Source organism: Bos mutus, chromosome 3 (genome assembly GCF_027580195.1).
Source record: "Bos mutus isolate GX-2022 chromosome 3, NWIPB_WYAK_1.1, whole genome shotgun sequence".
Lineage (NCBI taxonomy): Eukaryota > Metazoa > Chordata > Mammalia > Artiodactyla > Bovidae > Bos > Bos mutus.
In genome coordinates, this window is record NC_091619.1 from 26696832 (window position 1) to 26712564 (window position 15733).

At 45.4% G+C, this 15733-nt stretch overlaps 1 long non-coding RNA gene across 1 annotated transcript; it reads right to left on the bottom strand.

Moving 5' to 3' along the window:
• Positions 1 to 6350: 6350 nt before the first annotated feature.
• Positions 6351 to 14517, bottom strand: LOC138985837 (uncharacterized). The gene is made up of 3 exons (XR_011462801.1): positions 14380 to 14517; positions 12961 to 13044; positions 6351 to 6714 (listed from the first exon to the last, which is right to left on the bottom strand). It is a non-coding gene; the product is annotated as an uncharacterized lncRNA (long non-coding RNA).
• Positions 14518 to 15733: the final 1216 nt, after the last annotated feature.

Genomic DNA, 15733 nt, shown 5'->3' on the forward strand with positions numbered 1-15733 from the left:
GCAAAGTTCTCTTTATTAATCTTCACTGTCTGGTGCTTCCATTTGTCTACTTCCATTGTCTAGTTGACTCATCAACTGACTGCAAAATCCTCAAGGCCAGGGAGGATCTCACCTTTCCTGTGTATGACAAAGCACTGAGTGTAACATGCCACTCAGGCCAGAGATGTGAATGAATGAACACGTTAATTAATTTAGGGAGAAAAGGATGGATCGGCTGAGCATCGCTGTCTAAAGCAGTTAGCCTGCAGATCCCTAGACAAAAGGCCACGTTCCCCTGAACTCTTCTGGCTGCAGGGTCCACTGCTCTGCTTCCCCAGGAGCTTCAGGCTGCAGGCAACCAAGCCCTCAGCTACCCCAGACCCCAGACCTGGAGGGTCTGTGGAACGCCTTCCCTGTCTTTTAGTTTATGCTGCTTTGAGACCACATGGAAAACTAGCCGTTTATTTGACTACTGGAACTCAAGCCAAGCTCAGGAAAAAGGGAGTCAAGAGCATATTTTTTTAAAAAGAAGAACATCTGGGGAGGAGTTGGAGGGAGGCAGAGAGAGGGCAATCCTAAGAAGTCTCCAGTTCAATCCACAGCAGGGCCTGCGTCCTAGGTCTGGTCCTGGTGCTATCCTCACTGTGTGTCCTTAGGCAGTCTAATCAACTGTGACCATTCATCCCATTAGTCCTTCCTTCCTCCCAGGGTTACTGTGAAAGTCAAATGCAATCATAAATGTAAGACAGGTGTCATTAGCGTCATCACCATCATGAGGCAGATAACTGTGCCCCGTGGTGCTCGGAGCTCTGCCATCCTGGACAGATACACTCACTCGCCCAGACATACGTGTTGGAGACACAGACAGTGGGGAGAAATCAAAACAAGATGCAGACACTCGTGTGTGTATATATCATGTATCAGATGAAGCTAAGTAGCTGTTTACTTTTAAATGCAGGATTGTTTACAGTGTGGCGCCTGTACCCTAAGCACAGAACTGACTTGAAATGAAGAGGAGGGAATAATAGTGAGCTCCCATCCCAGCTCCAGGTTGTTTCATTTCTGCCTCATAGCAGCCTTGATATTATTATCTCCTTTTTTGCAGAGAAGGAAATCAAGCATGTATGAGAACTGGGACTTGAACTCTAAAGCTAATAACTGTTTATTCCAACTGGCTTCCCCCTGGAACCTCAGGTTAGGAAGCTGAGAGATTATCAGACCAACCACATTCAGAGCAGTCATGCAAACCACAGCTGGTAACTCTGGTAGTGGGCAGCTCGCTGGGTGCCAGACCAGAGCTCATCAGAAAGGGGGCTGTCCAAGAGCACTGCAGAGGGACCACATTCACTCTGGGGGAATCCTCCTCAACACCCTCACAGAAAAGGACACTGGTCACATATCAGTGCCCTGAGAAACCTTGGCAACCTAACTGATTTTCACAATTGTCATTCAAATGCCAGGTAGCACATTCTGAATGCCCCTGCATTTTAAAGAACAGAACACCAGTGACATCGGTGCGTAAATAAAAGGCACGCGGGAAAGGACCAGTGAGCCAGCACCGCAGGAACTGATAGTTTCATGAGCAGCCACAGGAAGGCTGCTGACTCGTGAATCAGTGTCCATTCAGGGCCTTGGCAGGAAAGAACCTGCCAAGCCTGGGCTTCTGGGCCTTCAAAGATCCCTAGCCCACACCCCTGCTCTTCTCCACATGAAATCAGGGGTCCCGGGGTCAGAACGGGAGCCGAGTGGTGAGGAAGGTGTAAAGTGGGAGTCCAAGAGGGTGCTGGAAAAGCCAGACAAAGAAGCTGGTACGGGGAAGCTGGTGGCACTTCATGCCAGGCTCTGGATCCAGATGTGGCCCTGTGTCTGTGTGTTCCTGCTGTTTATAATCAGCAAATCCATGCTTATGGAGTTGGCTTCTTTTTGGTCAGTGGGCCAGCACCTCATGCTTTTCAAACACATGAAAAATAATGAAAATGGGTTTAATGACTGAGATGGCTTTCAGCACAGCTTTCTCTGAGAAGATATTTGGAACCCCCAGAAGATGGACACACAGGAAACAAATAGGGGCCCATTTGGGACCCAGCTGCAGGACAGCCGTCCCCTCCAAGAGCCTGACAGGCCTGCTCGGGCCCCCAGCCTGCTCCTCTCCAGTGACCCAGGCAGAGGAACTTTCCATCAAGGCAGGGCCTGACTCAACCTCTCCCCAGCAAACCAGACACCAGCCACCAAACTGCCAGCACAAGAGTTTCCATAATGAGAAGCTTCCAGGAAAGCCCCATAAAACCTTTACTGTAAATTCAATAAACTGGATTTCAAACATGGTGCCTGGGTTGGGGAAGCCTGGAGCCACTCTGCCGCCGTCTGCCCCCTCTGCCATCTGCCATCACACAGAGGTAGGCGTTCCAGCCCAGACAGAAAGGCAGCCCCACCCGCATCCCCGTGCCAGTCCTCCCATTCCCAAGTAGCTTCTACACGCCCTCCCCACACCACCAGCACCACCCTCTCAGCTCAGGCCAGGAGGCAGAGGAGTCTTGTCCATGGAACCTCCGGAAGGATGAAGCTTGACCAACCACAGGGCATGAAAAACAAGCCCTCCAAGGCCCTCGACCACCCTGGGGGCTACAGGGCTCAGCTCCTTGACACCTGTCAGAGCCATTGCCTGCCTTTCTGTGCCCCATACTATTAGTCCAATCAAGGACACCCAGCCATCTAAGACCGGGAAAAGGAAATACACCCTCCAATACTCAATCTAGATCCAGAAGACATCTGACTCACAGTGACGGAGTCAGAGCATCTCTCCCTTTCTTGGTCAAAAACCTTAGCCCCTCACCCTGATCTTTAGCATAATGTCTCACCACCTACCCCTAAACACTAAGACACATGAGTTTCTCCCACACCTTCACTTTCTCACCCAAAATCCAGCCTCACTCAGGTATCCCAGGGCTGAGTCATTCAGGGAATCAAAAACACATCTGTGGGCCACCTGGCCTGGGTCTATACAGAGGCAGAAGCAGGTCTGAGCTTTCAGTCCACACTCGGCCCACTGCACCTGGGCAGTGGGTATCAAGACAGGTCACAGCAGGGTCTGTGCTGGGAAATGTGACTGAGTGGACGAGGAAGAACGTGATGGCTTCGGTGGCAGGACCCAGAAAGTTTATGTTTGATCAGAAAGTATAGGGAGTACCTCAAAACTTTGGAAATGGGAAGGGGCTTAGAGATTACCCAACTCCACACCCGCATCATGCAAAGTGAGGAAACCGTGGCACAGAGAAGTGAGGTGTCTTGCCCACGGTTACACGTTCACTCTTTCACACACTCAGTAAGCCATCTATGGGCCAAGTCCAGTGCCACAGTACGTCAGCCTCCTGACTCCCGGACACACACTCCCCAGCACCTCCTGCTTCTGAAAGAACAACAGCAGGGACCCATGGAGCATCAAGGGCACAAGGCAACGAGGCGTGCTGTGAGAACACTGGATTCACAGAAGACTGATATCCATGTGGCCTTAGGAAGATGGCATCCCTGAACCTTGATCGCTTCTTTTGTCCAGTAAGTCCAGTAATATCTATATCCCACTTTCTCACTTGCTGCAAGTGTCAAATGAGAGCATATGTAAAACCGAATAAAGTCACTCGGTTGTGTCCAACTCTTTGGGACCCCATGGACTGTAGCCCGCCAGGCCCCTCCATCCATGAGTATTTTCCAGGCAAGAATACTGGAGTGGGTTGCCATTCCCTTCTCCAGGGGATCTTCCCGACCCAAGGATCAAACCCAGATCTCCTGCATTACAGGCAGACTCTTTACCATCTGAGCCACCAGAGAAGCCCCCATGTAAAACTAACAATCCCTATGTAAGGGAAGGAGAGAGGAATAGATAACAGAGCTAGGTTAGTACCTGGAGGCTTGGGCAACCTCAGCATCCAGAAGGAAACTGATGTGTGGCCCAGCTCCTCCCAAGCACCTGAGTGACACTCCACAGACCAGGGGTCCTGCCTCGCCCACCTGCTGAACCACAGCTGTCGGAGGCAGCATCTCAGGAAGCAGACTTTGCAGCATGGTCCACACCCCTGACGCCTTCCTAGAGTGGGCAGAAAGTGAAAGGCGTAGTGTGCATTTCCCCTCCTCCGGGTGATAGGGTTTCACATTCCTTCCAGCCTCTTCGCAGGAGGACCATGGAATCTTCTCTGCAAGGCTGTCTAGAAGACTTCCCGCCCCCGCTCTGTGCAGACACTTGGGCTGTGTATATTTTCCACATTTTTTTTTAAACTGCTTTTTTTGGGAAGCGATTTTCCTCCAGCCCTGGACCAAGGACAAACCAGTCAGAGCTTGCCGTTGTGAGTCCAGAGGGCAGCCAGGCATTTGCCTGAAGGCTTGTGGGGCACCAGTACTGCCTGTACTTTTCCATGAATGGAAGGAGGCGGAGGGGGGTGGCAGCAGGGTCGGCTTCCCCGGGAACGGCATCCTGGAGATTTTCCCAGCTGGCTTTGGGGAAGTTACTCCAACCTGATCTAGTCCAGCTGTGGTGGAGGCCCTGATGGGTGTGAGGATTCAGACTATTAGCACTGATATTTAAACAGTAGGTGGTCCTGATGCCCTCAAACCAGTTTCCTCTCCCTGATGGAACTGCATGGAAGTTCTTCAGCCTGGGTTATTATTTGCACATCTTAAATACCCTACCTAGATAGCATATTAAAAAGCAGAGATATTACCTTGCAAACAAAGGTCCGCCTAGTCAAGGCTATGGTTTTTCCAGTGGTCATGTATGAATGTGAGAGCTGGACTGTGAAGAAAGCTGAGCACCAAAGAATTGATGCTTTTGAACTGTAGTGTTGGAGAAGACTCTTGAGAGTCCCTTGGACTGCAAGGAGATCCAACCAGTCCATCCTAAAGGAGATCAGTCCTGGGTGTTCATTGGAAGGACTGATGCTGAAGCTGAAACTCTAATACTTTGGCCACCTCATGTGAAGAGCTGACTCATTTGAAAAGACCTGATGCTGGGAAAGATTGAGGGCAGGAGGAAAAGGGGGTGACAGAGGATGAGATGGTTGGATGGCATCACTGACTCGATGGACGTGAGTCTGAGTGAACTCCGGGAGTTGGTGATGGACAGGGAGGCCTGGCGTGCTGCAATTCATGGGGTCACAAAGAGTCAGACACGACTGAGCGACTGAACTGAACTGAAATACCCTAGGCTTTAACACTGGTTGGCCTCACCGATAACCTGTGCTCATACCTCAGCCCAGCCTAATCCTAGTGAGACGTGGAGAGTGAACTTCTGCCACCAACAAGACAGATTCATGATAGAGGGTTTTGAGGGAACACAGGGTATATGAAGAAGTGGTTAAATACATGGAATTTTTAGGATCTGACATATTCAAATTCAACTGGCTCTACCACTTTTTAGCTGTTGTTACTTCTTTGAGTTTCAGTTTCCTCCCCAGTGAAACGGGCTTTCCCAGTGGCTCAGCAGTAAAAAATCAGCCTGCAAAGCAGGAGATGTGGATTCGATCACTGGGTCAGGAAGATCGCCCAGAGGAGGGCATGGCAACCCACTCCAATAATTTTGCCTGGAGAATCTCATGGACAGAGGAGCCTGGTGGGCTGCAGCTCATACATTGCAAGAGTCGGATATGACTGAAGTGATTGAGCATGCAGGCACCAGTGAAAGAGCTTGCCTCAGAGTATGGGGCAGGATACATTTAAATGATACATAAAAAAGGAATTATCGCTGTGCCTGACACAAAATTGGTGATGTATTGCAATTGTAAATAAGAGGAGCAGGCTGAAGCCTATGACCCACCCATCCTCTCATGCCAGAATAATGATGCTGTGAAAGCAGAAGGGAAGATGAGGATGGGGGAGGCCCACAGAACCTCACAGAAGGACAATCTCTCCACTTTAGGAGCTGCATAGGATAGCTGGGGTTTTGTGGCCAAGGCCTGCAGGAAAAGAAGAGGTGTGGGCTCTAGTCTGGTTCTTGGAGAACTCAAAGAAATTGGAATTTTCAGTGAACTCACATGTGGTTCAAAGGCAGCCTTCCAATGTGACAACCCAGCTTCCTGTTGGATTAATCCCCTGAAAACACAATGGGATTCTTTCCATACCCCAACCCCACTCCTCAGGTTCTCCCACCACCCCAACTAATGTCCATTTCTTCCTGAAAAACCTTGGAACAAAACTACCACTCGACACTCTACTTTTCTTAAGTGCTGGTTGGCAGAACAATATGTATAGGGTGATTATTCCAGTTATGTGAAAATATAAATATTTTCAATGACTAGAAAACAATACGCCAAGGTTACTATATTCCAAGGTTAACAGTGATTACCTATTGTCTGCAAAGGGTGGAATTAAGAGATGATTTTTGTTTTCAACTTCATGCTTTTCTGAATTTTCCAAACGAATAATTTTAGTTTTTATAACCATAAAACACAATTTTTTTATGGAAATAAAGTTCATCATTGGCTTTTTATACACATACATTAAATCACGCACTCTCCTGCTTAACTCTTTTTGATAGTTTCTCAAGCATATAGAATAAAATCCACACTCCTTTCCCATGGCCTGCAAGGCTGGACATGACCCAGACCCTCCACATGCCTCCAGCTCCATCTCCCGCTAGTTCCTGTCCTCACCCACCAGCTCCAGCCTTGATGGCTTGCTCCCGGGTAAGAATTGCAGCTTCACCATTTAAACTAGCTGTGTGATCTTTGGCAGCCTTGGTTTCCAATTCTGAAAGAAAAAGATACATAAAAATGGTATCAGTTCTGTACCTTATTTCATGTTATTGTCAAATAATGTTCCATTATATGCATATATCTCATTTTACTTATCCACTCAACAGTTAATGGACATTTGGGTTGTTCCAATTCTGGGGGCTATTTTGAACAGTACTGCTATGAATAGTCATATATAAGGTTTTGTGTGGACATATATTTTCAGTTTCCTTGGATATATGCCCAGGAGTGGAATCGCTTGGTCATAAGATAACTCTATGTTTAACTTTTTGAGAAACTGCCAAACTGTTTTCCAAAGTGGCTGCAGCACTTTACACTCCTACTAACAATGTTGGAGAAGGAAATGGCAACCCACGCCAGTGTTCTTGCCTGGAGAATCCCAGGGACGGGGGAGCCTGGTGGGCTGCTATCTCTGGGGCTGCACAGAGTCGGACACGACTGAAGCGACTTAGCAGCAGCAGCAACAATGTATGAGGGTTCCAGTTTCTGCACATCCTCATCAACAATGGCTTTGTCTTTCTTTTTTAAAAGCCATTCTAGTGGGCATGAACTGCTGGTTCATTGTACTTGGATCTGCATTTCTCAATGACTCATGATTTTGAGAATCTTTTCCTGTGCTTTTTTGTCTGTTTGCGTGTCTTCTTGGGAGAAACGTGTATTCAAATCCTTTGGCCACTTTCTCGCCTACTGCTCTGCTAGAGCCTCCAGTACAATATTAAACAGAAGTGGAAAGAATGGAGATCACTGTCTTCTTCCTGATTTTAGGAGAAATGCTCTCAGTCTTTCACTATGAAGTGTCAAGTTAGTGTTATGAAAGGGTGTTCAGTTTTGTCAAATGCTTTTCTCTATCAAGATTATCATGCGATCTTAGTCTATGAATATGGTATATTACAATTGATTAATTTTCATACATTGAATCAACCTTGAATTTCTGGAATAAATCCTTCTTGGTCAGGGTGTATAATACTTTTTCTATGTTTCTGGGTTTGCTTTGCCAGTAATTTGTTGAGGATATATATCTATATTCATAAGAGGTATTGGCCTGTAGTTTTGTTCTCTAGTAATGTCTCTGTCTGGTATCAGGGTAAAACTGGCCTAATAGTCTGACTTTCTCTTCTACTATTTTTAATAGTTTGTGAAGTACTGGTATTAATTCTTCAAATATGTAGTAGAATTAACCAGTTAAGCATCTGGACCTGAGATGTTTTTAAACTGCTAATTTAATCTCTTTACTTGTTACAGGTCTATTCAGATTTTCTATTTATTCTTGAGTCAATTTCAGTAGTCTGTGTCTTCCTAGGAATGTTTCCATTTCATCTATGTTATCCAATTTATCGGCCTACAGTTGTTCACGGTATTCCATTACAACACTTTCTATTTCTGGAAGGTCAAAAGTGATGTCTCTTCTTTTATTCCTGATTTTAGAAATTTGAGCCTTTTTTACTTCCCCCTCCCCACCTTAGTTATTGGTCTTTTGAAACAACTGATTTTGGTTTCACTGGTTTTCTCTGCTGTTCTTCTATTCCCAATTGTATTTACTTCTACATTATTATGTCCTTCCTTCTGCTAGCTTTGGATTTAGATTGCTCTTCTTTTCCTAGTTTCTTTAGATGGAAGGTTATATTATTGATCTGATATCTTAATTATTTTAATATAAATGTTCATAGCTCAAATATCTCTTTAAGCACTGCTTTCACTGTAACCCATAAGTTTGAGTATGTTGTGTTTTTATGTTCACTTATCTCAAAGAATTTCCTAAGTTCTCTTGGGACTTCTTCTTTGACCCATTGGTTATTTACACAGTGGAATTATCTATACAATCCATGGGATTCTCTAGGCCCGAATACTGGAGTAGGTCGTCTTTCCTTTCTCCAGACCATCTTCCTAACCCAGGGATCAAACCCAGGTCTTCCGCATTGCAAGCGGATTCTTTACCAGCTGAGCCACAAGAGAAGCCCAAGAATACTGGAGTGGGTAGCGTATCCCTTCGCTAGTGGATCTTCCCAACCCAGGGATAGAACTTCAGTCTCCTGAATTGCAGGCACATTCTTTCCCAACTGAGCTATCAGGGAAGCCTAAAGTACATCATAAAGGTAACTAATAGGTAAATACAAAAGGCAGTACAAATATACTTTTATTTGTAACTCTTTTCCAATCTGATTTTAAAGAAAATGCATAAATCAATAATTATAATAAAAGTGTGTTGATGGGCTTACAATGTAAAAAGATATAATTTTTATGACAATAATAGCACAAAGGAGGCAAAGAGTAAACAAAAACCAAATTAGAGCAAACTTTATACTGTTGAAATTAAGTTGGTTCTTGCCAAGATGGTGTCTTAAACACTCAACTAATTGTTACAAGTCTTTTATTAATTTTCAGAATTCTGAAAAAAAAAAAAACTGATTATGGCATTATTTTCCAGTGTTCAAGCTGCCTTTATACAGGAACTGATTTTCAGAGGTTCTTATTCCACCATTCCAAAATGTTTCCTCCTTTAAAGAATTTGAAAGGCAAGTCTCATAGAGTCTCTGTTAAAAACAGAGCTTCATAATATATTATTTTATTTTTTTTAATTTTATTTTATTTTTAAACTTTACAATATTGTATTAGTTTTGCCAAATATCGAAATGAATCCGCCACAGGTATACCTGTGTTCCCCATTGGCATTGATTCACCGCAGTCTCATTGAGAGCCCAGTGTAGAGAGGATCTTATCTCAAACATCACTGTGCACAGGCTTTTGATTAATGGAGTAGATAACAAATGGATACATAAAAGCCCACAAAGGATAATACTCGTCTCAACTGAGAGAGACAGACACTACAAAATGAAGGGATCTTTGAACCCTCAAGCTTCTATAAGCAGACGATAGGCTCAGAAAATAACTCAGCTGTAAAAGAGCTGTTTTACATGTGAAAAGAAGAGTGGCTCAGAAGGTAAGATCAAAATTCCAAGATCCCAGAAGATAGAGCCAAGAGATTCATAAAATTTCCAGAGAGTAGAATTGAGCCCTAATAAGGAACAACCTTGCAATATGAGCTCAAATAGATTTCAGAATTACTATGGACCAGTGACTGCTTGCTATATGTCTTCTATTTTCCTCTTTATGAACCAAAAGATCTAGAACTTATGCCTAACTTACCATTGTACATTGCCTGTGTGGGGAGAAAACATGTCTTTAGTCCAAAGATCTTCTTGAGAAGAATATACTCAAGTTGATCCTTAAGGACTTCAGCTGAGTAGCCTCATTCACATTTGAACCTGATTTAAATGATGAAATCCTGGACTGCAAGCTGAGGCTATAATGGGATAAGCCTTGGAAGTCTCAGGGGAGGAGATGAGTGTATTTTGTGTATGAGAGGGAATTGTTGTGGCCAGAGAGTAGACTGTGGCAAACTATTCTTCCAAGATAGTCACAATAATATCTCCCATTCCACATGTTTTTCTTACAATATTGTCTTGATATTCTTCCCATTGAGGGGTGGTGTCCATATGCCTTCAACTTGCACCTAAGTGTGTCTGCCTCTATCAACACAGTAAGACAGAAGGAACATTGTCATTTTCAAAGTTAAATTTAAAAAAAGCCCATGTACTGCTGCTACCTTACTCTTCACGGGCACACACTCTAGGAACTCAACCACCAAGTGATGAGAAAGTCCAAACTATCGCACACGGAGAGGCCATGTGTAAGTTTTCTATCCAACAACCCAGCCTAGATCCTAGCCAACAGCCAGCATCAATCACAAACCATGCGACTCCTGACATCTCCAGATAATACTAGGTCCAAGCTATTGAGCCACCTCCAATCTTCAAGTCTTTCCAGCTGAGTCCCCAGGTGTTGTAGAGGAGAGACAAGTCAATCCTTCTATGACCTATCCAAATTTCTGACCCACAGAAACTATGAAAGATAATAAAATACTCTTATTGTTTTAAGTCACTGAGTCTGGGGATGATTTGTTTTACAGCAACACATAACTGGAACATATACCTTGACAATATGGTTAAAACCCCATGCCTGGATATTTGAGTTATTTAATTTTTTTGCAATTGTGAACACCACTGCTATGAATGCTTCTTGTACATTTTCCCTGTGCTGTGCTGTGCTATGCTTAGTCACTCAGTCATGTTCAACTCTTTGCAACCCCAAGGACTGTAGCCCACCAGGCTCCTATGTCCGTGGGGATTCTCCAGCCAAGAATACTGGAGTGGGGTTGTCATGCCCTCCACTAGGGGATCTTCCCAACCCAGGGATCGAACCCAGGTCTCCCACATTGCAGGTGGATTCTTTACCATCTGAGGCAGCAGGGAAGCCCAAGAATACTAGAGTGAGTAGCCTATCCCTTCTCCAAGGGATCTTCCCAACCCAGGAATTGAACAGGCAGATTCAAGTCCCACATTTCCCCTAGTGAACATCTGAAAAAGCATCTTTGGGATATATACTTAGAAGCAGAACTGCTGTTCAAATTTGCAAGATAATGCCAAATTGTTTCTCAAAGAGGTTATACTAAGTTACATTCCATCGACAGGGTATAAGAAATCCTGCTGATTTTTCACTTCGGAGTTCTTACACTGGCTATCCTCTCTGCCTGAAATGCTCTTCTCTAGGCATGCACAATTCACTGCCTCATGCCCTTCAAATCTTTTTAAAATGTCACTTTCTCAATGAGATATACTCTGACCTACTCCATTTAAACTGAAATTTCCCCCACATTATGCTCAACTGTCCTCACATCTTTCTATATCTCACTTTCTAGCATACTATACAACTAGCTAATTATTATATTTACTGCTTCTTGTCCATCTCCTCCCAGAAGAACGTAAGCTATCATAACAACTAGCATATTTGTCTTTTTGTTTACCGCTATGTCCTGAGCACTAAATGTGTATCTAGGACAAAGGAGAAGTGGATGAACTTTTATTGAATAAATGAATGTCTACATCTTTTCCAATTCCCTGTATCAACAGACTTTGTAACTTTTGCCAATTAGTCAGACAAATGTTAACTCATTATTGTCTTATTTTTCCTTTATAACTAATGAGATGAGACTGAATACCTCTGCATATGTTTCTTAATCACATAAATTTCCTTTTCCGTGAAACCCATGTTCATGTCGGAGAAGGCAATGGCACCCCACTCCAGTACTCTTGCCTGGAAAATCCCATGGACGGAGGAGCCTGGTAGGCTGCAATCCATGGGGTCGCTAAGAGTCGGACATGACTGAGCGACTTCACTTTCACTTTTCACTTTCATGCACTGGAGAAGGAAATGGCAACCCACTCCAGTATTCTTGCCTGGAGAATCCCAGGGACGGGGGAGCCTGGTGGGCTGCCGGCTATGGGGTCACACAGAGTCGGACACGACTGAAGCGACTTAGCAGCAGCAGCAGCATGTTCGTGTCATTTATCCATTTCCTATTGTGTTGTTTATTCTCTTTTTTTTTTTGAATTGCAAGAATTCTGCATGTATAATCTTCATACTGATCCTTTGCAAGTTACATGTATCACAAATATCTTTTCCCAGTGTATAACCTGTCTTTAAGATGTTTAACAAACAGAAATTCCACTATTCTCATGCCAGATCATCAATGCTGGGGGAGGCAGAGCAGTCCTTTCTAAAACTTTCTTTTTAATTAAAAACATTTTATTGACCACAGGAGATCCATTCATGAAATTTAAGGTATGAAAAAGGACCTCTGAACCCCTCCAGAGAAACAAGCCCACCTACCCCCAGACCCAGGCCCCTTTCTTTCACTTAGCCTCTTCACCGTCTCCCCTCTGGCAACATAATGAGAGACAACACCATCAATCACTCCCTAAGAGCTGCCAGGTGGGCAAGAGGTGGGGGGAAGTGGAAAAGAGCCCAAGGGAAGGAGTAGCCCTCCCCCTGCCAGAGGACTGGACAAGTCCCAACAGAGGGCTCCAAGGGGCACTTAGGGATGAGAAATGTAGCAAAAAATGATGATAAGAATGGGAGGTGGGGGTAGTGAACTAAGGAGAGCTCTGGCTAAAGCAGAAACAAGAAAATTTTTTGCACTTTTTTACAAAATGGGACACCCTTTCAGATGGGCCCCATTGAGGCAGGGGACAGTTAGGGTAACCTCTGTGCCTCTTAGAGAACCAGCGTTGGTGTGACCCGCACACGGCACAGGTTCCTGGAAATGAGCAGACGTCAAGGGGCGGGGATAGAGAAGGGAATGGCATTGCTTGAGGCCAAGGCTTTCTGGGGTTCAGACCTTCACCTTGTCATTCACCGATGACAGGCTTCCAGAGGCTTCTTCGGCTTCACAACCCAAGAATAAAGCTTCACAACCCAAGAATTTTTCCTGAATGGAGGAGAAAAGAGGAAATTTGAAAACATAGACGCCAGAAGATGCCCCTGTCCACCTCCCTAAGATTAGCTCAGCTATCATCAGCACATAACCTGCAGGGATTTTCAGAGTCCCAAGCGGCCCACAATGGATTGAGTCACTAAATCTTATTTCAAGTGTTCAGACTTTGCCTCCAGTGAATATTTGGCTTTGATACTTCCTGTCATCTCTGCTGAGAAGAGAAGCAAAGCCAGTCACAGCTGCCAGAGTTCTGGGCGTAGGTAAACCTCCTGCTTTAGGCCTCCCTCACCAAATCCATGGGGAGACAGGCAGTGCTGAGCACTGGACTGACAGGCAAAAGAGCCAAAGCCTGCTCAAATGTTTCTCCTCGTGCACATAACAAAGGAGTTGTTCCCCTTGTTTTGAAAGGGAGCACAAGCCAAGAAACTGAGAGGCTATCAGGTAGAGAAGGGAGTCCAGGTCTGCCCTTTATCCTAAACACATGCCACAGAAAAGTATCAAATGAACCTCTGTGTCCTGCAAAATGGCACAAGGCACCCAGAAGAATCCCACTGGGCAGAAGCTCAGTGCCAATCCCCCAGCCCTGCAGACATCATCAGACCTGTGAGCATGGGATTTCCACCTCCAGGATTCCCTGCTGCTCACAAGCCCCTCGGCCTTTCAGGAAATGTGGTCCCAGCCCTATGGGGTAACTTCACAAAAGGGAGCCCCACATCCAAACTGTTATAAGAGGGCTTGCCCTCAGGCCCTCGCTTGAGACTCCACACGCAGACTGGTTTACCCACAGAGGGGAAGCACAAGTCCTGCCTCCAAGGAGCTTCCAGTCTAAGGAAGAAATCATGCTAACGATGCACTTGATCTGAAGGGTGGTGCAGTCCCTGATGTCAGGTAAAGTGCCTTCTCCAGAAAGCTCCTCAGCGCAGGGAGGCCCGTGATTAGGCAGAACAGAACAGAATAAAATGTGAATTTGGTGAAAAAAATAAGATATCCAGTGAAACTTCAATTTCAGATGAACAAGGAAACGTTTTTTTTTTTTTTAGTATATGTCCCGTGCAATATTTCAGACATATTTAAACTTAAAAAAAAAAGATTTCTTCTGCATTTGAAATTGAAATTTAACTAGGTATCTTGTATTATATCTGGCAACTCTAGAACTGAACAAAACCACAAGGCCCAAACTTAACTTTGTATACGCAGTAACATGTGAGCAGGGAGAAATTAAAAGGTCAAAGCATAAAGATGCTGAGGGAGGAAAAGTAGTGGCTCAGAGTTAGCAGGAGGCGACTGGATCTGTCGGCTGCCCGGCAGTGGCAGGGTTATCGGGAATACCTCAGATTCTGACTGCCCCCATAGGCTGCTGCCAGCTGCATTCCTGTCCCTGTGTCGCAGGCAGGATGGGATCCAGAGAGAGAAGTCCCGAAGTCCAGCAGCCAGCTGCGTCCACTTGTCCACTCGGCCAGAGCTGACACAAAGCACTCTGGGAGGGGGCGGGTCAGGGGCGGGGCCTCGAGGAGAGGCGGTGCCAAGATCTAGGGAATGCAGGTCGCCACCCAAGGGACAGTGCATGCTTTTGAAACGAAGAGTGACGCTAACTCTTCTTGGTTGCCAGGAAGAAGCCTCCATGAGACCTATGCTGCTGGTGATACTGGTAACACAGAAACTTGAGAGGTGGAGAAACTGAAAAATGGGAAACAGCATGATGCGGAGCTGAAGCCACAAACCCCGAAGGCCTGAACTCCCTGCAAAGTCAACTCAAGAGCACTTCCACATAAGGGAAGTCAGAGGTTTCATCTTCTAAGAGGGGACCAAAATGCAACCTTGTGAAAGGCAGTTTTTCAGAGACAGTTTTAGTAACCTCAGCTCCCAGAGGCCTGAGACTTGAGAATCACCAAGGCTACCCGGTTAACAGACTAGAGGCTGAAGTCAGGGGAACTGCATGGCACTCACCTTGCCATAACTCAAGCCTTCCTCTTCCTAGTTTTGACCACCAGCCTCCAGGTCCTTGGTGTCCTTCTATGAGAAGAACTGAGAACATCTGAACGTCCTGGAACATTCAGAGCCAGAGTAGCTCTTACCACCACTGAGAGTGACAGCTAGGGCTGCCTGCTTTGAGGAGCTTTGAGAAGAGCCTAAGGCAGCCTTAGCAATCATCACTGCTACTATAAGTGTCTACCTGGCACTAATTGTATACCAGGCAATGTTTAAAACTTTATCCACTGCCGCCTTTAATGCACAAACAACCTGGGAAGTGGTCCCTCTTGACTCTGTTTTACAGAAGAGAAACTGACATGTAGATGCCGTGGGCATCTACAAGTCAAGACAGTCAGCATTCCAAGGAGACCAGTGAGACAAAATCTCAGACTTTGATCATGGAGGTTAAACCTCTGATTCTTGGAAGAAGGGTATCAGAAGATGCTAAGGGCAGGCTCCAAGTCCTTGCAAAGCTGCTTTCTGACAGCAGGGGGCGCCAGTGTCTTCGGAAAGCTACTTGTCGCAGAAAATCTAGACGTGATTGGTACAAGCGGAATACAGAGGCTAAAGGGAAGAAGTGGAAACGATCCTTTCGGCCACATGGGTCCCAGAAAAGAAACCCAAAACAAAACTAACCTGTGATGCAGGATAATCAGTCTCAGATTTAATTCCCAGCTTATTGAGCCCTCTTATCGGCTTCCCCAGAGCTCAG